General features: G+C 49.6%; 1 long non-coding RNA gene and 1 pseudogene across 1 annotated transcript in view; one reads left to right on the forward strand and one right to left on the reverse strand.

The window, feature by feature from the left end:
• The window catches only part of LOC132534999 (uncharacterized), a 380,416-nt gene that overhangs the window by 107,126 nt on the left and 249,831 nt on the right, over window positions 1-23,459 (forward strand). The window lies entirely within an intron of this gene.
• The window catches only part of LOC132534960 (glycosyltransferase 8 domain-containing protein 1-like), a 36,168-nt pseudogene that overhangs the window by 1,167 nt on the left and 11,542 nt on the right, over window positions 1-23,459 (reverse strand).

The raw sequence follows: 23,459 nt of genomic DNA on the forward strand, positions 1-23,459 counted from the left end.
AGCATGATATCTTATATGGATACTGAACTAGGACTCAGGGAATCTGACTCCATTACTCAACCTTCCTGAGCTTGGCTTTTTTTTTTTTTTCTCTTTGTTAAAAGCAAAGGGTAACTCCTATGACTTGGGCCTTGGTGAAGGTCAAGTTAAATAAAGTTATGCCACCACTCTCTAAACTGCAAAAGCAAGGGGGAATTATCTTTATCGTTACCATTTTTATTGCTACTCTTCAAAGACAAACTCTGCCCTGAATAGAACACCAGGCCGCTGATAGAAACTGCGAGTGCCCTGAATGGCAAGCGACACAGGATGAAGGCACTCAGTGAACTCATGGAAAGTTCCTGCAAGTCCACTGATCTTGGTTAGGCTCAGTTAACTCTGGTGATCATGTCAATGGACAGGCATCCAGGTGTTTGTGAAGCCTTTAGTGTCTTACATTTATGAAAAGAAGTATCGGTTTATGAGATTCTCAGTGGGGTCCATGGTCCTCAGAAGAGTGAGGAAGCAGTGCCCTGAGGAGAAGGTCCTGGCCATGGAATCTGGCATAAGCTTGTGACTGGAAAGAGGGTCCTTTGGCCCCAGAAGTAGAAGTCAGGGATATAGAAGCATGAGGGCAAAGTCCCCCAGCCCAGCTCCTTTGAACTGCACCTGTCAGGGTGCTGGTGCTAAGTATATTCTCTTCTTGGTCAGCGGAGAGCCGTACAGGGAAGCATCCTACTGTCCACGGGTGAGTCACCCTACGTAGCAGTGAGTTCCCAGGCCTGAGAGGTGCTGAAGTCCTGAATGAGCTCTTCGCCAGTTTTTGGAAGGGACGTTAGCGCTAGCTGAGCTGGCGGGCTAATAGGTCCCCGTGCTTCCTTTCACCTTGGGATTGTGTGTTTTCTCCGGTGATTGTGCTGTGCAAATATGACCACTTAACTGCATACCTGAGCTGCGGTTTCCTCGGACTCCAGGGCTCCTCAGCCTGTTTTGAATTCAACTTTGCATTTCTTAGCTGGCTGTGTGTGCAGCTGCTTCACAGCTCACACTGAAGAAAGAGATCAACGGGAAAGAGAACAGAAGGTTTGGGTGGGTCTCCAAGGCCATGTCGAAGGAGAAGAAAGTGGATGTGGCAAAGCTGCCAGAGCCCAGAGCTGACAGACTAGGCTATTAGGTGTTTTGATGCAAGAAGTCTGTACTGTCAAATATGTTGGGGGGGAAATTCCACATGAAGTGATGTCAGACAGATCTTTGTGTATTTGTTTGTTTCTTTTCCTTCCTCAAATCGTCTGACTTCTCGAGAAGGAAGCAAGCTACATGGCTCCTCCCTGAGTTTCTTGAGCACAAAGCTTTCTTCTCCCCATGGAGCTGTTCTCCAAGCGAGTGCTCCAAAGAGTCTACTAACACCACCCTAGACAGTGCCACCACATGCCTTCCATCTGGTTTATCTCCCATCTAGCTCTCCCTCCATTTTCCCAACTCTTCTCTGCAGCCAGGGCTCTGTGGGGAGACACTCAGGGCCCCGAGAAGACCCTTCCTCAGCCCGGTAGGATTTCTGCAAGTGATATAGGTTTAGGCATGTAATGAATCTAGATTTAATTTGCAAGTGAAAAAGCTTGCTTTCTTTTGTAGCTTACACCAAAGCTCAAACGCCTAAGCTTCCAGGGTTTAAGTCTAATTAACTGCATTTCACAGCTTATTTAAAGAAAAGAATGGAGGCATTAAAATTGTAAAATCTAATTTTTGAGTAAATCTTTCAGTGCAAAATTAATGTCGCAGTATTAGAGCCGCCTTGGCAATATATCTCTTGTCTTCAAATTTCAAAATGAGCTTTTGCAAACATGAAATTATTCATTAGACTGTCTGGTAAAGAGATAAATAAGTGTCTCTTCAAATCCTCGATCTCCTCTTCTCTATTTAGCCTGGAGACGGAGTTATTTGGTTTGAGGGCAAGTGGGCTGATCAGATTTGTAAATTTTGACAGGCAAAGAGCACTGGGAGAAGGAGTTGTGCGTGTGTCCAGGCAGAGGGGGCAGAGACTGACGCCCTTCTCCACCCCTTCGTCCTCTCCCCAAGCATTGGCCCTGGGGACAGTGACTTACCCAGCATCCATGCTGGGACTGGGGCAGGTGCAGCAGCTGCCACTAGACGGCTGCTCCAGCTGGCCGAAATATCCCGATTTCCCATGACCTGGCGGTGGTGGACATCCACTGATCCTCAGAGCTAGGTGGTCATCACCCCGTCTGGCCCATCACTGCAGCATCCTCCATTGTGTCTCCATTGCTGCTGCCTCGACGCTGTTGCTCCTCCACTCACCTTTCTATCCCCGCCCCAACACACACAGAGGCCCCGCTTCCTGGCTTCTCTCCCCTCGTGTGCCCTGATGCCACTGACCCCACACCACCCTGAGCTCGTGCATGTGTTCCCACAAACCCTCAGTCCCTCTCCGATGCTCCCTCAGGACTGGGCTGGGGGTGGGGTGGGCAGTGTGGCAGCTCTGACTCTCTCTCTGAAGCCTTCCTGTCTTGCCCTGCAGTGGGGTAGAGCAGGCAGTTCTGCAGGTAGGGGGTGGCTAACTTGCAGAGCAGCAGGCTAGGGTGTCCACATCTGGGAGTCAGATTTTCCAAACTTTCCTTCTACTGGTAGCTGGTACCTCCCCCTCCCCCCAAGATGCAAGATGAACTGTTGGGCAAAAAAGGAGTAAAGGGGCAGATCTGCCTAGAAGGACCCTTCTCAAGGTCAGTGAGGTGGGGAGAGGATATGTTCAGGTGGGCATTTCACTCTGCTTCCTGGTCCCAAACTCTCCCAGAAGCTGTAAATCTGTGTGGCTCACAGATCCTGTTGAGAGCATGTATGGGAAGCGCCTCTCTTCACTGCCTGGCACTTAGTAGGACTTCAGAAACTGGTAACCGCTTTTTCTTAGCATCATACAATGGAGGAGTGAACTTTAAGCAAGTCACTGTTCACATCCTGGCACCAACTTATTGCGTCTTTTGTTCACCTATCCATTCAATGTCTGCTCCTGGCATTAGTGCTACGTGTCTGGGAAGCACAGAGGTGCTAAGGCCTGGCACTGAACTGGACACACCTTCTTCCCTCTGTCCTCTACATGTCATCAGAAGCAAGGGTGCCTCTCCCCTTCTTTTTTTTCTTCCTTCATTTCTTTCTTTCCCTCCCCTTCCCTCCTCTCTCTCTCCCTTTCTTTCTTCCTCCCTCCCTCCCTCCCTCCCTCCTTCCCTCCCTCCCTCCCTTCCTTCTTTCCTCCCTCCCTCCCTTCCTTCCTTTCTCTCCAGTCCCCAGTCATTCTACCTCACCTCATCTGTGGGCAGGCGACATTGTGCTTGGAACAGGTTCTGTCCTGATAGAAACAGAGCTTGTGGGTGAGAGGGTGGCATTGAGTCTACTGGGTCCTAGCCCAGCTCTGCTAATGAGTGACCTTGTGACTCTCAATAGGATATGTCTTCTGTCTGATTGTCCTTCTGGGTGTGTGCTGATGGGGCTTGGCTTCACACTGCTCACTGCCTTCTGGATGCCTTTGCTAAGGGCTCAGAGCAGAGGGTACTGGATGGCAGGGGACAGAGGCGGGTGGGGAGGAGCTGGCTTGGGTCAAGGTTCCTGCTCCCAGTCTCTCCACTGTCTCATCAGTCCCACCAGCAGGCAGGCAGAAGATCCATCACTGGAACCCATGTCATCCTGGATGGTGGGGGAGGCAGCAAACTTACTGGTCTTTGTTTGTTTTGTTTTGTTTTTCCTTGAGAATTCTTGGTCTGGAGGGAAATTCTCTGAAGTAGTCACTTCTCAGAGCCAATTAGTGTCTGGCTGTGGTCTGGGTGGGACTGTGCTGACAGCTAAGAGGACGTGGGGACTTGCAGAGTGGGCTCCAGATGCCCTGTTTCAGGGTGAGGTGGGGGGAGGAGGTCAGGAAGGAACCTAGGGACCCAGAGTGGAGCCACCTGTGCAGAGCGATGTTGTCAAGGAAGAGTTTGAGATAAGGCCCCAAGGGAAGAAGAGATTCATCACCAGGCAAGTATGGGGGAGAACAGACCCAGCCCTAAGTTCTAGACTGCTCACCCTGGACCAGGACTCCGTGCTCAAGCCCATGCAGCTCTCTCTATGTGAGCAGACCCTCAGGACCCTGGCCTTTCCTGTCCAGCAGGGAGCTTCCAGGGTGTTCGAGTGGCTGTGCCTCTGCTGTGCCCCCTGGGACTTGGCCTGGGCCAGGCAGGTACCTTCTCCCTGGAGTTGCCTGGCCTGGATGCTGAGAACTATCAGGGCCATTTGAAGCCATTGTGTAGGCTTCCATTGCAAACCACCAGGCTCCCAGACTCTGACTTCTGAGAAACAGGATAAACAAACCTGGGCCCAAGAGGAAACTCACGCTTCTTTCTTTCCTGTGCCTTTCAAAGGCATCAAAGTCAAGTTCTCAAAGCTCTACTGTCTCACAAGTGCCTTCAAATGGGTCTCATTGTTTTATTTATTGTGCTTATCACAAGTGCAGGCAGCCAGGAGGTTTCCGGGCTGGCAGAGCTCTCTTTCAGCAAGTGTTGATTTTTTTTGGGGGGGGGGGGTCTGAAATGTCCTTAGGGTCTTTCTTTGTTGGGAGGTGGGGGGAGTCTGATGCAGAGAGTGGAGTGCTAATGGGGGTTTCCCAGGTGGGTCTTTCTGGGCATGTGCTTCTTCTCTCCATACCCCACTGCCCTGGACTGCTGCTACTGTGTGCATCCCAGGTTAACAGCCCACCCTGGTGTGACCCTGCCCTGTAGGTGAGGCTCAACGGCAGCACTGATGGGGGGGGGGGGCTGAGAGCCTTGGGGAACAACATGCAGTATGTGTGAACCCAGTGCTTACTCTGTGTATGTGTGTGCACAAGCGTATGTGTTTGCGTGTGTAACAGTAGGCAGGGCCACACAGAAGTGAAGGCGGCCTGCCCTGTGCTCCCTGAGCTCTCTCCCCCTGTCTACTGGAGGGAGATGGCGGCATCCTCAGCCATCCTGCCGCCTGACCGGCTGGGCTAGGGGAAACAGTGCTGGTGCAGGAAGGCATTGATGCTCACGTGACTGTGGGGGAGGAGGATCTTGGGAAGGTCAGGAGGGATCCATGATCAAGACACAGAGTGCAGAGGACTGTGGGGTGGGGAACACCTGGAGCCACAGAGGAAAAAGGTGGGCAGGGCACAGGTGGAAGGTGGGGTGACTGAGGTCCTCTGCCAATGTGGTTGTGTCCCAAAGTGGGTGCCCAGCTTGGCACCATGCTGAGACTCATTTGCAGCAGTTTCTGGAGGACTGGCTGATGGGTGGGTGGGAGTTCCCAATGGAATTATGCCCATGGTATAATTTGGAGCAGCCTCTCTCTGGCTTTTGGCTTTGCTGGACATCAGCCCCTCCTGCCCTTCTGGGCAACAGGTAGAAAGCACTCTGGGAAGATTTCCCCTCAGGGCACACACCTGCCACCTGTGGCTCCACCCCTCTATTTCTGGCTGGTGGTGTGGCAGCAGATGGGGCCAAGGCCAATCCCAGCTCCATCCTCTTGGCTGAAGTGCCACCTCTTAGCCTTGCTGTCACTTTTGCAAAACGATGTTCTTTCTCTCCTCTCTCTCTCCCTCTCTCTGTGTGTGTTCGTGTGTGTGTGTGTGTGTGTGTGTGTGTGTGTGTGTGTGTGTGTGTGTGTATGAGATAATGTACAGAGAAGTGCTTGGAGAGATGTACTATACTGATGCAAAGTATTATCTTTTTTTTCTTCCTCCTTTTCTTTTGATTATCTTCTTATCTACTCTCAGCCCATCCATTAATTGAGCCAGAGCCCAAGACCTGTCTCCTGCCATCTCACAATAGCTGACTGTGCTGGAGGGCACACTGGCTTGTCTCCGTCTTTGAGCAATTCTGGAAAGTCAGTGTGGTTGGGAAAGGGGCTTGGCCTGGGCAGGCAACAATCAGCACAGTGGCTGCTTCTGGGCCAGGGTGGTTAAGGGTGCAAGAAAAAAATTAAAATAACCTATCATTTTGCCTGTCTATCTACCTTTCTATCTACCTATCATCTATCCATCTGCCCCTACTATCTGTCACCTGTCTAACCATGTATCTTTGATCTATCTGTCTTTTTACTATGATTATTAATTTTCCCCATTTGTTGTCCTGTTTTTATTGTTGTAGTTATTATTGTTGTTGTACTGATGTCATCTGTGTTGGATAGGACAGAGAGAAATGGAGACAGAGGGGGAGAGAAAGAAAGATAGACACTTACAGGTCTGTTTCACTGCCTATGAAGTGACCCCCCCTGCAGGTGGGGAGCTGGGGTCTGGAACCGGTATCCTTATGCCGGTCCTTGCACTTTGTGCCACCTGCGTTTAACCCACTGCACTACCTTCTGACCCCCATATTTATCTATGTTACCAGTCATTTTTCTGTTTTCTTTTTAAATATTATATTCATTTATTATAATGAGAGATACAAAGAAAAAGGTGTGAAGAGAGAGAGAGAAATGAGCACTACTTAGCTCTGGCTTATGATGGTGCTGGGAATTGAACCCAAGGATCTTTGGTGCCTCTGGCATGAAAGTCTTTTGGATAGTTATTGTGCTATCTCTTCAGCTAACTCTTTATTTTCATGAGAGCTAGAGAGAAACCAAAGAAAACATCATTCATCTCTGGCTTATGTGCTGCTGAGGATCTGACCTCATATCGCAAGCTTGGGAAGCCTGTGCTCTACTGCTGAGCTAGCTTCCTGGCCCTGAGGATATCGCCCAGATCCTCCCTGACAGCCAGCCCCACTCAACCTTGGCTGTTGCTGGGACCCCTTGTGCCTGGTCCCTTTTGCTCCCTTGGCAAGGCTGGGCAGTGAGGCTGGCCTGGGTGCTCAGGGTAGGAGAGGGGCAGGGTGAAAGGCAGATGTGGAAGTGAGGAAGGTTCCTGGGACTTGACAGTGGTGGACGGGGGGTGGGGGGGGTGGGGGGGGAGGTGTCCCCACTCTGCTTTGGAGAGCAAGCCTGAAAGAACAGTCCCCCCATCCCTCCTTATAACCCCAGGGCAGACACCTTCTTTGTCCTGGTGAAACTGGCTTGTCAGTGCGACATGATTATTACTAATTGCTAGATTGCCTGGCGCCCGTTGTTCGCAGACAGACGAGGCGGGGCTGTCTGTGGAGGGGCCTCTGGGTGACCTCCTCCTGGTCTTCTAGGAGAAGCCAGCACACAGGAGGAGCCAAGCCCTCTGCCCTCTTCCTCCTGGCTTTGTAGCTGGCGTGGCCCTTCCAGGGTGAGGGGCAGGGAATCTGGGCTGCGAGTCTCAGGCACCACACACGGCACTGCCAGGTGTACACCTGTACAGAAATGCCCACACCTGTAGCTGCAGGTCAGGGGACAGAGCTGGAGCCTGCAGGTGGGCAGCTCCATGGCTGGCGGTGACACCTGCAGATACATCAACACTCAGGTGCAGGTTCACACTGAGGTCTCAAGGTCCAAGGGTAGTGATTCATGGTATCCATCTGTCCACCCTTTCTCTTTCTTTTTTGGTTGGAGATACACACACACACACACACACACACACACATACATACACACACACACACAAACACATACACACACAAATACATACACACACACACACAAATACACACGCATACACACAAATACATACACACATACACACAAACACACACATACACATACACACACAAACACATACACACACAAACACATACACACACAAACACATACACACACAAACACACACACACACACACACATTATAGTAACAAAAGTTCCTTCAGAGTAGTGGAGGCCAGGCTCAAACCTGGGTCTTGCACACGGCAAAGAGCACATTATCCAAGTGAGCTATTTTCCATGTAATGTCTCTCTTTTAAAAAGGTTTAGCTGGGAGTCGGGCAGTAGCCAGCGGGTTAAGTGCACATGGCGCAAAGTGTAAGGACCAGCGTAGGGATCCTAGTTTGAGTCCCCGGCTCCCCACCTGAAGGGGAGTCACTTCACAGGCGGTGAAGCAGGCCTAAAGGTGTCTCTCTCTCTCCCCCTCTCTGTCTTCCCCTCCTCTCTCCATTTCTCTCTGTCCTATCCAACAACAGCAACAACAACAATAATAAATAATACTAACCACAACAACGATAAAATAACAAGGGCAACAAAAGGGGAAAAAATGGTCTCCAGGAGCAGTGGATTCATGGTGCAGGTTTCGAGCCCTGGCAATATCCCTGGAGGCCAAAAAAAAAAAACAAAAAAAAAGGTTTCAGCTGGAGCGAGAGAGAGCTAACTGCTAGTGCATGTACCTAGTCATGCTCGAGACCCAGGCTTGAACCTGGGCACCACCTGGGAGCACCGTGACACTGGAGGAAGCTCTGGCTCTGTAGTGTCTCTCCTTTTCTTTGTCTCTCTCTGTGCTCTTAATGAAAATATTGGCCTGGGAGCAACAAAGTCACACATGCTCAGGGTCCAGGCTCTGCCCAAAACAACAAGGAAAAGCAGGCTGATTGAGGCCTTCTTTATTCATCTCATGAGATCCAAAGCATTTCATGTGAGGGAAGAGAGATGCCAGAGCACTGCTCTCATATTATGTCTGTGTGGCTCTGGGAAGGTGAGCTCTGAACTCCACCAGTCAAACTCTTTGCCCGGCTGCCCAACCAGGGTTTAAGACTGACTCCAGGGAGTCGGGCGGTAGCGCAGCTGCTTAGGCACATGTGGCGCGAAGCACAAGGACAAGTATAAGGATCCCAGTTCGAGCCCCCAGCTCCCCACCTGCAGGGGAGTCGCTTCACAGGCAGTGAAGCAGGTCTGTAGGTGTCTGTCTTTCTCTCCCCTTCTGTCTTCCCCTCCTCTTTCCATTTCTCTTTGTCCTAACAACGACAACATCACTAACAACAATAATAGCTATTACAACAATAAAAAAAAAAAAAAGGGCAATAAAAGGGAAAATAAATTTGTTTTAAAAAAGACTTGACTCCCACCTGGGGGCCGGGTGCTGGTGCACCTGGCTGGGCGCACATGTTACAGTGCACAAGGACCTGGGCTCGAGACCCTGGACCCCACCCACAGGGGGAAAGCTTTGTAAAATGTGAAGCAGGGCTGCAGGTGTCTCTCTTCCTCTCTTTAAAAATTTTTTTTTTCTCTCTCCCTCTCTATCACCCCAATCCCTCTCGATTTCTGGCTGTCTTTAGCCAGTAAACAAAGACAATGAATTTTTTTTAAAAGTTCTAACTCCCACCTGCCCATATGTGTAGCTCTGAGGTGAACTGGTTGCCTGTGAGACGTGTACGTGTGTGTGTGTGTGTGTGTGTGTGTGTGTGTGTGTGTGTGTGTGTGTGTGTGTGTGTGTGTTAAGGGAGAGAGGCAAGGGGAGTTCTACCAGGGGAAAGAGTCTTAAGTGACTGATATATGTGTACCCATGTGAACTTTGTCCATTGAATGCTCCTGGTCTTGTGCCTCCCACTGCCCCGTGTGTGCACAACTCCACCTGTGTGCATTTCTCAGTGTTCCCGGCCTTCCTACCCCTTGAGCTGACAGGCCTGTTGTATGTGGGCTGTGTGCAGTCCTGCCGCGTCCTGCCTCTGACGCAGGCAGCTTGGGCGTGCTCCCGCCGTCCCGGCAGGTTCTCCAGCTCCTGGCGCTGCTGGCCTTGTGGGTCACTCCACCGGCAGCCTGCGTCTTTCCACTCAAGGAAAGGTCACTGAGACCCCTGTGCAGACTCAAATCATGTAACCTTTAACGTTTTCCCTCCTGTGGGGACCGTTCAATTTCCAGCCTCTCTGGGGTCCCATTAGTGTGATGTCAGATGTGAAGTCAGTATGACTCTGTGCCCAGGAGGGCAGCTCACTGACTGGGACTGCCCTTCCCCACACAGTTCTCTCAACCCCAGCGTTCTGCCAGATCCTGTCTGGGACCAGGAAGCCTGACTCTTTTACTTTAGGGACAATGACACTCAGGTCCAAGGAGGACAAGGAAAGGGACTGAGTGGTGATGAGCCCCAGATTTCTTTTTGTTCTTTCTCTCTTTACTCTAGGCCTCTTGGGGGAGGGGGGCAGGCAGCTTGTCTCCCACCAAAGCTTTATGCTTCCTATTCAGGGTGTGAAATTGTCCTGGGGCAGCCCCTGTGCCTTCAGGGTTCACATCCCTAACCTTCCCACCCCCCCCCCCCCGGGCCTCTGCAGCTGCCCTGTGACCGAGTTCTGAGCATACCCTGTGAGAGGGATGATTGACACATGTCATTTAAAGTGCCACTCCCTCACCCCCTAAATAGATCCTCTCAAACATCTCCGATTTGCTGCAAGTGAATTCCCACAGTAGTGGGGGGTAGGGTGCATGCAGGGGAGACTACGTGTTGATGGTGGCAAAGCTGTCATCGTGTCTGAGCCCTCAAATGACTCCTTGAAGAAAAACTCTTCCCCGTGACAGGAAGTCATGAAGCTTCCGTGGAGTGAAGCCACTGACATTTTTATGTTCATTTGTTACTGCATCTTAATTGGTGCTCCTCCTGCTCCTCCTCCTCCTCCTCCTGCTCCTCCTCCTCCTCCTCCTGCTCCTCTTCCTCCTCCTCCTCTTCCTCCTCCTCCTCCTTTTTCTTCTTCCAGAAATGGTTCTTTTTCTTTCATTAATGAATGAATGTTTTTTAATTAACTTATTTATTTCCCCTTTTTTTGCCCTTGTTTTTTTTTTAATTGTTATGTAGTTGTTATTGTTGTTATTATTGATGTCATCATTGTTGGATAGGACAGAGAAATGGAGAGAGGAGGGGAAGACAGAGAGGGGGAGAGAAAGACAGACACCTGCAGACCTGCTTCACCGCCTGTGAAGTGACTCCCTGCAGGTGGGGAGCCGCCAGAAATGATTCTTAAAGACATTCCAGCTCCCCCCTTCCCACTGACACTCTGAATCACAGGATGCCATCGATTGGGGTCCCCTTTTGATCACCTGGAGCAGCTCAACCCCACAGGGGCAACCGGGTCGCCATGGTGACTCTTCCTGCAGTGCATAAAGAAATTAACAGAGGTACTCATTATCACAATGCTCACTGTCCTTTGAGCAAATTCCACTCTTCAGAGGGATCACTGGCTTTGACTCCCGACACCGGAGACTCATCATTTCAGACTGGATAGAATCAGCCCTCGCTGCATGCCTCAACCCCCAGGGGGTCAAGGGCTTTGCCCTTTGGAGAGATGATCAGCATGGCATTTGGTGACAAGGAGCTCATGCTCGGTTTTTCCCTCCCAGAAACCTCTCCTCACCCAGAGCCCTTTCCTTATTCTAAATGGCCCCACTTCCTACCCACCGCAGCCCCAAGAGCTGCAGGGTGCAGCTTCTGCTGTAGCAACCCGGGTCAGGGCTAATGGTCTCATTACCTACTTCCCAACTCTTCCCCCATGCAGAGTTCAGCATCGAGCAAAGCCTTCAGAGTCGGCATCTGTGCCATGCTTGGGATATCGGCTCTGCCAGAGGTGGAGGCAGAGCTAGAAAACAACATGGTGATGGGGGAGGTCAGAGGTCAGGTGATCCCTGAGATGTGCCTATTGGGCAGAAGACCTGGGCCAACAAGAAGGCTGCGAACATTCACAGGCACGTGGCACGCTCCGGCTCAGATGCCTCCATGACTCCCTATTGCTAAGGCCAGAGTCTTAACTCTTCCACCTGCCATGTAGGGTTTTCACAGCCCTTGTTGTGAGAGGGAATTGAACCTGTCACCCTTTGCCATGGGGCTCTTGATGCCAACCCACCTGGCACCACAACAGCTGCTGAACCTGCCTTGACCTTTCCACCTGGGCTCTTTGCTCAAGCTTTTCCCTCTTCCGGGTATGCATCCTCCCCCCTTACCTTGTTCATTTACTTATTTTTATTTTATTTTATTTTATTTTATTTTATTTTATTTTATTTTATTTTATTTTTTGTTGCCACTAGGGTTATCACTAGGGTTTAATGTCAGCACTAAAAATTCACCACTGCTGGCAATCATTTTTCCTTTATTTTCTTTTCCTCCTTTCTGTTTTATTGGATAGAACAGAGAGAAATTGAGAGAGGAGGGGGATGTAGAAAGGGAGAAAGAGAGAGACACCTGAAGACCTATTACCACTCATGACACTCCCCCCCACACACACACACACAGGTGGGATGCAGGGGCTTGAACCTGGGTCCTGTGCATGGTAATGTGGGTGTTTAACCAGGTGTACCCCCTACTTGGTCCTGTTCATTTCCTTTTTATCTTTTTAGCCTTGGCTCACTGTCACATCTTCTGTAAAGCCGTCCCTGACTTCCACACCACTTAGTTAGGAATTCTGATTTAGCTCCCTCCAACACACCACCATGTTCTCCAACTGGCCACTGTCTGAGTTGAGACAAGATGCTCAAGGTTATGGGGCAAGTCTGGTGATCCTTGGGCCCCATATTAAGCTCAGTGCTTGGCTCTCAGTACACTTGCCAGTAGGCTCCACCTGGATCTGTGAGCTCCCCTTGGTGAGGGCAAAAGCTGCTCCAGTAGGAATTTGTCTGACGTTCTCCCCTGTTGCTTCTGCCCCTCTGGTTCCCCGGCCTTCACCGCATCAGCCCTCTCTTTAGTCTGGAGATGGCCTAGGTGGTCCTGGAGCAGGGCAGCTTTCTTCTCCCTGTAGCCTCATAGCTGGTGGTGGTGGTGGTGGTGGTGGTGGTGGTGGTGGTGGTGGTGGTGGTGGTGGGGTGTGTGTGTGCTTTCATCCCACTCTGCAGTCCCATCCCTACTTCCTCCAGCTGCAGGCTAAAGAGAGAGTGAAGCAGTCCTACCCTGAGTCTGCGGCCATCTCCAGGCTAAAGAGCTGGCCCAGGAGTATGCTGGCCTGTCATGTCAGAGCAGTAGCCAGGGAGCATCAAGGTGGAATCAGGGGGCAAAGCTGATGGATCCCATCAGGATGGATCCCATCAGTCCTACATTTGTTGGCATTTTAGCATCTCAGAAACCCAAGCAAATCTTCCTGTGGACAGCAGAGCATGTTTTTATCTCACAACAGACCTTTCTCTTGTCAGCGACACACACAGAAACACTGTATTTTTGAATCAGTGGCATCTTGGATTTGATGGACCAGGTAAAGGTGCCTGCAGGCAGAGGCCAGGGCTGAGACACAGCAGGCTGGGCAGCTGGAGTCAGTCCTGGGTTCAGGCTTGGGCGTGGGGGAGAGACAGGGCCAGGACCAAGGTTGGGGGGTGGGGTGGGCTGGGGGTGAGGGAGGCAGCTAAGAGAGGAGGCAGGAAGCAAGGGGTGCAGCTTGGCATCTGACAGCAGCTGTGTTTCTACTGGAAGGAGGAGGAGAACTTCTCTGTGGCCCCATGAGCATCCCAGAGGAAAATGAAACTGGAGAGGGGCTAATTACCATCCCCAAGTCACTTGTCACATGATGCCACCCTGATACTCATTGTCCCATGTGTGGTTCTCTTTCCTTAGACTACTTGGAGTGAGGGAGAAGGAGGAAAGTGGGCAGGAAGGCAGGCAGTGTGTGTGTGTGTGTGTGTGTGTGTGTGTGTGTGTGTGTGTGTGTGTGTTGGGGGGGTTGTTTACTGAAGGGATAGGTAGGTGATGGGCCTGTAGAATGTGAAAGTCAAGTACAGATCACTGGCTCCCAGCCCTGCCCACAAATTTCCATAACCCAGGGGCTTTTCGAAAATCCTCTGCTCTAGTCTTAATCCAGACCAACCAAGCCACTATTTTTCATCCAGGGTTGAGAATCACTGGCCAAAAGTGCGTCTTAAATATTTAATACTAATCACTGAGGCTTGCCTTCAAAATGCAAATTACACTGCGAATCCCTGGATTGGAGAAATAAAACAATTTTCATTTAAGTTGCCCTTTCAGTCTGCAAAGCACTTGCACAGTGTGTGATTCTATTTGCTCCTTGGAGACAGGCAGGCACATTGTTATTAGGATGCTCATTTTACAGACGAGGAGCCAGGGCAGGAGGCTAAGAAACCCTGTAAAGGGAGATGGTGTTCAAGCTGAGTGATGGAGAAGACCCCGAACCTGGCCAGTTGTCCTGGGCAGGGCTGAGAGAAGCTAGTGTTTAGTAGAAGAGGAGTGGTCGAAGCTGCTGGGTAAAAGTACTTAAGGACTCAGAGAGAAGCTGGGGGGGGGGGGAAGATGGCAGAACTTATGCGCAGGAGTAAGCTAGTTGGCTAGAAAATCTAGCTGAATTCATTTTTGTAAAAAAATAAAAAAATTATTATTCTTTTACTTAATTTTTTAGACTTTTTAAAAACTTTTTTTAGATTAAAAAAAAATTATTTATTCTCTTTTGTTGCCCTTGTTCTTTTATTGTTGTTGGATAGGACAGAGAGAAATGGAGAGAGGAGGGGAAGACCTTAGAGAGGGGGAGAGAAAGATAGACACCTGAAGACCTGCTTCACCTCTTGTACAGTGAGTCCCCTGCAGGTGGGGAGCCGGGGGCTTGAACGGGATCCTTACGCTGGTCCTTGTGTTTTGTGCCATATGTGCTTAACACACTGTGCTACCGCCCGACTCCCTATTCTTTTATTTTTTTTTAAGCCAGAGCACTGCTTAGCTCTGGATGATGGTGGTACATCATCCAGATTGAACCTGGGACTTTGGAGCCTCAGGGGTGAGAGTCTCTTTGCATAACCATTATGCCATCTACCCTGCCCCTGAATTCATTTAGCAGAAGACTTCTAAGTGGTTTTTGATAGATAGAAACCATTTATTTATTTATTTATTTATTTATTTATTTATCTATCTGTCACCGGAAACTTACACTTAACTTCACTGCTCCTGGTGGAGAGAGAAAGGAAGGGAGATATGTCACAATATTGAAGCTTCCCCTACTGGCATGTCACCTCCTTGACCCCAGAAACTGCTTTTGATTCAGCCAAAGAGCCTAGCTTCTGTCAGAAGCTAGAAAGAGGTGGGACAGAGAAAGGCCAAGATTTTCCTGGAGGAGGGGGTCAGGCAGTAGGTAGCGCAGCAGGTTAAGCGCACGTGGTGCAAAGCACAAGGACCAGCATTAAGGATCCTGGTTTGCCCCGACCAGCAGGGCGGTGAACAGGGGCTAGGAACCTAAAAGACCTGGAATGACAGGGACAAGAGACACGAAAGAACGACAGCAAGACAAGTTTCTGATCAAGCTGCAAAATTTTATTGTGTTCACAGGCATTATAAGGCTTTGGGGAAGGAGAGGGAATGCTGGAGGGGGAGGAGGGGGAGCAAACTTCAAAGTGGAATGTTCCTTGCAACAAATGGCCGAAACCATGTTTATTACCACAACTGTGTGTTGACTCATTTGATTACTGATAAATGGTTTACCTGAGGGGAAATGGCCTGCCCAGGGGGGAATTAACACTTGTCTCGAGGGATTCCATTGTTTCAAAGCTTATCATCTATCAAGCAGAGAAATGGCTCCTGGCACTGGTTCGAGCCCCCAACCCCCCCACCTGTAGCAGAGGTCGCTTCACAGGCGGTGAAGCAGGTCTGCAGGCGTCTGTCTTTCTCTCCCCTCTGTCTTCCCCTCCTCTCTCCATTTCTCTCTGTCCTATCAAAGAAAAAAAAGGTTTTCCTGGAGAATCTGTGTTGGCAAGGATGGTGAAGGCAAGTCTAGAAGTCAAAAGGAGGACTGGGGAGCTAGCTCAGCGATAGAGCGCAGGACTTGTAAGTCTGAGGCTCCAGGCTCAATGTCTGGCGCTGCTGTGTATGCCAGAGCTGAACAGTCTTCTAATCTCTCAACCCCCACTTCCCACCCAACAGAAATAAAGGAATGATTTTTTTTTAATGCCAGGAGTGGCACTAAAATAGCTCACTTGGATAGTACTCTGCTTTGACAGGCATTTGAGCCTGACCTTCCCTGCATTGGAGGAAGCTTTGGTGCTGTGGAATCTCTCTTTCTCTCTCTCTTTTTTTTTAATTTTTAAAAAAAATTTTTAAAAAAATTTATTTATTTCCTTTTGTTGCCCTTGTTGTTTTATTGTTGTAGTCATTGTTGTTGTTATTGTCGTCATTGTTGGATAGGACAGAGAGAAATGGAGAGAGGAGGGGAAGACAGAGAGGGGGAGAGAAAGACAGACACCTGCAGACCTGCTTCACCACTTGTGAAGCAACTGCCCTGCAGTGGGAAGCCGGGGGCTCGAATTGGTATCCTTACTTGGTCCTTGTGCTTTGCGTCATGTGCACTTAACCCGCTGCGCTACCTCCCGACTCCCTCTCTTTCTCTTTCTATCTGAAAATGTCAGCCCAGAGTGGTTAAGTCCCAGCAATGGGAAAAAAAAAAAAGCCAGAAAGGAATATACCAGAGTCTTGAACAACAGGAGTTGGCTTTCCAGGAGTGAGAAAGAGAAACAAAATGCCAGTCAGGAGGGGGGCTTTAGGACCAGGTAGAGAGATGGATGAGAGAGGAGCTCAGGGGACTTCAGCAGAGCTCTGTGAGGAGTAGGGCAGTGTATGGCTTCCTGGGTAATCTGAAGTCCCTATTCTTCTGGTCCTGGACTCAGCTCTGAGCTCGCTGTGGAGGATGAGAGAATGAGGGAGGCCCGCATGGGAGGCCTGGTCCTCCTTAGCTGGGGAGAGCCAATGGATGTTTTCACCCCAGGTGTGTGGGCCTCAGAGAGGGCTCAGAGCATGGGGTTAGGCTGGCTCTCTGACAAAAGGGAGGGGCAACAGCCAGCCTTCACTCCACCACCACCTTCTCAGCTTAGCTTCTTTTTAACAAATCCTGCATCATAATGAACATTTCCCTCGGATGTACTGTATGCCTGACAATCAAATCACTACTAAATCAATTCTTTGCAATCAATGTTTTTCTAATGAATTTTGCATTTCTAATGGCAGGACCTGACACTATCTGTTTATTTTCTCCCTTGCCCTTGGCTGCCTTCCTGCCTCCTTGTTTGAAGAGGCCTCAGGAACCACTGGTGGGTCTGCTGCAGCCCCTCCCCCAATCCACCCCATCCTCCCTCACCCCATTCCTTAGCCTCTCCCAGTGGGAAACTTAATGGGGTGTTTCTGGAGGAATTAGAATGATTTAGCCTCACTAACAAAGTTAGGAAATACCCCCTCCCCCACAATTCACCAGCCACTCCCTAGCCCATACATCTGTTTTGCCCTGGACAAAGAAAACAGGACTGTCTCTCCTTTCTCCACCATATCCTGCTCCCTACAGGCCCTGTACCCACCACCTCCCACAGGCCCTGTACCCACCACCTCCCACAGGCCCTGTACCCACTACCACCCCCCAGCCCCCTAGAGCTTAGGAGTGTGGTTGGATTAGATGTATGATAATTCTTCATTTCAGACTTCCTGTGAGATTTCTGGGCAAGCAAACATATTCGTTAATAAAATTAACATGGCAGGAGAGGCAGGAAATAACTCCCATACAAAGCCTAGTTCTGAAAGCCCATGTCTCTAGATAAATGAATGAATAAATGAATGAATGAATAAATGCACATTCCTATGATCTGAAACCAGCTCTTCCCCTTCTGTGTGTATTTAGATCCTTTCTTCTCTCCCCTTCTGCAATGATTCCTTCTTTCATCCTTTAGGAACCGAAATCTCTGTACAGGACCATTTCTATCTGCGCATACATTGGGTCTCTGTCTTGTTAAGCAGAACCTATCCCAACTTGAGGAAGTGGCTTATTAGCAGTAGAGCCCATGCTTTGGAGGCATTAGGCCCTGGGTCTGAAATTCCACACTGCATCACCAGAGGAGGAGGAGGAACACAAGAAGAACATTGTAAATGGTGAAGCAGTGCTCTGGTCTCAGTGAACACAGTCCCCGATTCTTGACTTGGATTCCACCTGTCTTAGAAGCTGCCAACTATAGCATTACTCTCTGTTGCTGCAGAACTACTCATAAGCCTGGTCCACCCAGAGAGGCCTTTCACCCTGCCACATGGACCCTGCTCTGACTGAGTCACGGCGATCCTGCATTGCTGATGCAGTGGGCAGTGGTCAACCTGCCTCCTGTATGACCAGACTTGACCTGTGGGCAACCAAGATCACCCCCTTGTGTCCCCAAGATACGCAGGCATACTCTTGTTTTTCCTCCCATCTCACGGATACTTCCTTTTCACCTCCTCTGCTCTCCTTCTCTCCCCCCTAACATTGGATTAATGGTGGGCCCAGGGCACATTCCTTGTCTTCTGTTCAGCAGACTCACTCCTAGAGTGAGCTCACCCACTTTTGTAACTTGAAATAGCAGCCTTCTGTGGGTAGCTCCCATCTTTACCATCCCACTTGAGACTCAGATACCCAGTAGCTTCAAAGTGCCTGGTCTGACCTATTTACAAGTGTAAGGCCTGCCTACATTTGCTTGACCTCTGGTAGATTTCTATGACTCCCTCCATGGTTTCAGTCCTTTTTCTGCCCACAGCTTTCTGTGCCTCAGCAAGTAACAGTTCCTCCTTCCACCTGCAGAGGCCCACAAATCTACTAAGAAATACTCTACTTTTTGCTTTTCTGAAAAACTCATGAAATATGACTGGCTCTCATTCTGGTCAGAGACTGCATCTTCTCACCCCCGAACCACACAAGTTCCTTTTTTTTTCCTTCTTCTTCTTCTTCTCCTTCTCCTCCTCATTCTTCTTTTTCTTTTTTCTTTTTTCATTTCTATTTTTACTCTTTCTCTTTTTTTTTTAAATATTTATTTTTTTTATTTATTCCCTTTTGTTGCCCTTGTTTTATTGTTGTAGTTATTATTGTTGTTGTCGTTGTTGGATAGGACAGAGAGAAATGGAGAGAGGAGGGGAAGACAGAGAGGAGGAGAGAAAGATAGACACCTGCAGACCTGCTTCACCGCCTGTGAAGCGACTTCCCTGCAGGTGGGGAGCCGGGGTTTGAACCGGGATCCTTATGCTGATCCTTGTGCTTTGCGCCACCTGCGCTTAACCCGCTGCGCTACTCCCCTCTGACTCCCCTCTTTTTATTTTTTGACCCATTGGCACTCATGCCTTCATGATTCCACTACTTCCCACAGACTTTTGTTTTTCTCTTTTAGTTCCAGGCAGAGCTGGGTAGGGAAGGGGGAAGTGAAAAGGAGAGACACCAGATCACCACTCCCCCATGCGTGGGGTTTCTCTCAGTACCATGCATGGTGCTCCCATGTGTTTCTGGGGATGTAAAGCCAGGTCCTTGCACATGGTGCAGCATGTGCTGTACGGGGTAAGCTATCTCCCAGCCTCTCCAGTTGCCTTTTACCAGGTCTCCCTGCCTCAACTCTTACTCCTCTTCCCAGACAGAAGGCTAAGCAAACATCTCAACACTCCTGAGCTCAAAGACCTGCAGGGAGTCTCTTTTCCTCTCTGAGTTACAAGGGAAGTTCCTAAAATGACCCACTGCTTTCCCTTTGGCTGCCTTCCCTGTGTCTTACTCTGATCTGTCTGTCATTCCCTCCTGCCTGGGTATTGTCCATCCAGTGCAGGAGCAGAGGGCAGAGGCATGAGACATGGGAGTGGAGAGCTCTTTCTCCTGCCCACAGTAACCACAGAGGAAGCAGCTTCAGTTACTCCAGCTGGGCTTGGTAGACCATAGAGTCATGGCACAGAGCCTCCAAGAGGAGGCACATGTCTTTGATGTGAAGTGATACTGTAGAGGACTCTTAAGCTGGCAGGGCAGATGGGGCACTCAGAGAGTCAGCTGGCCCACATTTTCCAGAATTCTGTTGCATGGAAGCCTGTTCCAAAGTGGCAGTCATCATTTCAGAGAGAAAGGAACTCATACTGAACATCTGGAGGCCTTGGGCTTAAACCCTGTAAAGATCTTGCAGGACCCTGGGCGCTTTTCAGATAGGTATTAACATCTCCCGGACTCTGTGAGAGCAGGACGGCATGTATGTGTGGCTCCACAGCCACCCTTGCAGTGTGTAAATGGGAACTAAGGCTGCCTGCCCGGACCAGGGTTTGGAGAGAATGCACTAGTCGCACTAGCCAAGGTGGCAGGTGGACTCTAAGCCCTAGGCAGCTCAGTGTTTCGCAGTGGAAGGGCATCTGGGGAGGCCGGGGTGGAGGCATGTTGCTTCCTACTGCGGAAAAGGGTTGCCGGGCCTTGGGCTTCAGCCTGAGGAAGAGGCAGGGAGCCACTTTTGAGTTTTTAATTTATTTTTTTTTGCATTGATTTCACATTAGTTTCAAACATAAGATTTCAGGAATACAGTCTCACATACATGTGTCTATAACTCACTGCGTGCACAGTCAGTGTCCCAGTGCCAGGATGGAGCCCTGTTTGACTTTGTTCTCCTTTTATGCATATATTTTTATTTTTCCTCCTGTTTTATTAGTGAATTTCACAGCTTGACAGAATTATAAGATTTCAGGGGTACAATTTTCCACTCACACATGGTAAATACAAGCCGCCATACCCTTGACCAAAGGTCTGTCCTCCACACCCCCATAACCATCATAGTTCTCATGAAGCCCAAAAGATAGTTTAGTTGCCTGAGGTGTTTTGTTTTTTTTTTTGGGAGTTCATATATTCTCAGTCATCTATTCAGTATATTACACATGAGTAAAACTTTTTGGTAGTGTTCCGTCAGCTGCTTTCCACTTATCACAGTCACCTCCAGTTCCATGCATTTTGTTCCAGACTGTACAATCTTATCTTTTGTTCACTGTGGAGCAGTGCTCCAATGAACAGATATCCCAGAACTTTACCCAGTCATCTGTCCTTTGGTATTTAGGTTGCTTCCCTGCTTTGGCGCTGTGAACAGTGCATCTATGAACACAGGAGTGTGTGTGTCCCTTTGAGTTAGTGTTTCCATGTTCTTTGACTGTATTAGCCCAGGAGTGGTGGGTTTGGGTCAGAAGGCATTTCCATTTTTCTTTGTTTAAAGACAGTCCTTACTGTTTTCTATAGGGGAGGGGGCCCCCATTTTAAACACCTTCTGGAGGAGGGTCTGCAACAGACCTCAGAGAGGGGGGAGCCGGTCACTGGTCTGCCAGTGCGGAGAGGGACACCAGGCACTTGCTTAGAAACTGCAGGGAGCTGAGCTGAGCAAGACTGGAGAAGCTGGGGCCCCAGATGACCCAGCCTGTGGGAAATGGCTTCTCGACTGTCTTTTCCTCTGTTTGTTTTTCTGGGTTGTATTTGTTTTGTCTTGCTTCCCTAATCACAGGCTGCTAGGTTTCTGGGGACTTAAAGGATGAGGCTTGAGTGGCATCAGAGGCTCTGGAACTCAGCCCCCAGCTTTTCTGAGGACCCTCAGAGGGGCTCCCAGGGGCCAGGGAGGCGGGCCACTGTCTGCCTGAGAGGCCAGGGGAGCAGTTTGCCACCGGAGGGGGCGGTGGTGTTTGTCTGCTCCTTCCCAGAAGAGCTCTGGGACAGAGAAAAGAGAATCAATCTGAATATTCAGCTCCACAAACAACACCATAAAAATCACATCCATTTGCAGAGGAAGGTTCCGCGTTAATGTGCCAAAACAATGATGTGCTTTTACAACATCAGACCCTGATCAATCTTCTCCCAGGGCCAGGAAGCTGCCTCCAAGGGAGAATCAGTTCCCAGCTTCTAGACAGTCTCCGCTGTCCACCCCCCCCCCGCTGCCCCCTGCCCCCACCCCTTGCAGCCCAAAACAGGACTGAGGGGAGGATCATGCATATATGGGTGTAGGGGTGGGTAATGGTTTGATCTGAAAGAGCTGGCTGGAGACAGAAAGTGCACCAGCTTTGGGTACCAGCTGGTACTTTGCTCTTTCTGCAAACTATAGCCTTTGACCCACCTGCCTCCATGAGTGTTTCAAGCGTTCCATAGCCCATCCAAGCAGTGGGTCTCCTTGACATTCTACGTCAAGGGCATTGGAAGTCACCCTGCAGGACCCCTCATTTTGCAGATAGGGAACCCCAGAGGCTCAGACAGATAAGGCAAATCAAGTCAAGGTCACCCTGGGGGAAGGTGGCAAAGTCATTGTTGTGCATTTCAATCCAGGGCCCAAAGCAGGGCAGCATCCCAGACAGCATGCCCTTGGCTGTGTGAACCCTGGCTGCGGCTGCCGGGACATCTGAGCACCCAGCCCGTGCCGCCTCTCTGATGAAGTAGTGCTGGCAGCTGTGTGCATGAGAGGCAGAGAAAGGGAGCCCTTTTCCTGGACCTTCTGAAATGTCACCCTCGGACCTGATTGCGGGGGGCCTCTGTTCCCAGGGGAGCTTGGTGGCTGTAGTAATTCAATTCAAATCCCGCTTCTATTCCCCTTCTGAGCCCCAGGCTCCTGGCCTTTCCTGGTGCTCACTCACAGCCTGCCTGAGGGCTCAGGGGCTCACTAGTAGGCACTCCTCCCTCCTTGGGGAGCACTCACAGATCCAAGCCACCACCCCCTCAAGACTCAGCTGCACAGAAGAGGTGTATGTGTGTGTGTGTGTGGGGGGGGCAAAGCTCTGCAGCCGGCCGAGGCCGAGGGGGCCTGGAGTCTGTCCCTCTCCAGTGTGTGGATTCTCTTTGGTGCTCCAGTTCTCATGCTGCTTGTAGAAAGGATACAGTGGTCTGCTCCCCAAAGGGTAGGAGGGAGATTACTTGCTGAGAACACTGGGAATCCTGGAGTCAAAAATCATCACACACAATGGAATCCTTTTGGCTGCCTTTTACCTGGGACAGAAGCCCCATCCAAATCACCCAGCCCGTCTGTCAGGGTCCAGGAGATCCCCACCCTCAGGAGTCTCCTCTCCTATGTGGGCTACAGAGTTTGATGTCAGGAGTTCTTGCACCATTGAAGTAATAAGCCTTTGATACACTTTTTGAAGAGGGTTGAAATAGCTAACTTAAATATATATATATATATATATATATATATATATATATATATATATATTTGAGGTCAGAAAGTGGTGCATATATATTTGAGGTCAGAAAGTGGTGCATATGTTTAAATGCACATAGTGCCCTGCTCAAGGACACTCTCAAGGTCCTGGGTTCAAGCCCCCACTACCCACTTGCAACAGGGAGACTTCATGAGCAGTGAAGCAGGTCTGCAGGTGTTTATCTTTCTTTCTCCTTCTGTATCTCCCTCTCCCCTCTCAATTTCTCTCTGTCCTATTGAGTAAGACAGAGGAAAAAGAAAAAGGAAAAAAATGGCTGCTGGGAGCAGTAGATTTGTAGTGTAGGCACCGAGCCCCAGCAATAACCCTGGAGGAATAAGATAAAATAAAATAAAGCAGACATATGTGTGTAAGCCACACTACCTCAATTAGAACAACAGGAGAACTGTGGGATATATACTCACTGGAATACAATTCTGCCATTAAAAAGATGATGAAATGGATAGACCTGTACGTGATTGTGCTAAGTTCACTAAGTAAGGAAGCGAAAGATGTGAAATAGAAATAAACAAAACAAAGGAATTCAATAATAGTATAATAATAGCACAAGGATAATAGTAACCAATGTGACTCCTAGAATCTAAAAACTGCACCGGTTGTGGGAGGGTTCGGGGATCAGAAGTGGAAGGGATATATTTGTGTAGTGACACTGGGCCTTTTCTGAAGGCTATGATAAGTCTTAACATACACATATAGAAGGTGTGAAACTACACACCTAGATTCAGTATTA

This window comes from Erinaceus europaeus, chromosome 20, assembly GCF_950295315.1.
Source record: "Erinaceus europaeus chromosome 20, mEriEur2.1, whole genome shotgun sequence".
Lineage (NCBI taxonomy): Eukaryota > Metazoa > Chordata > Mammalia > Eulipotyphla > Erinaceidae > Erinaceus > Erinaceus europaeus.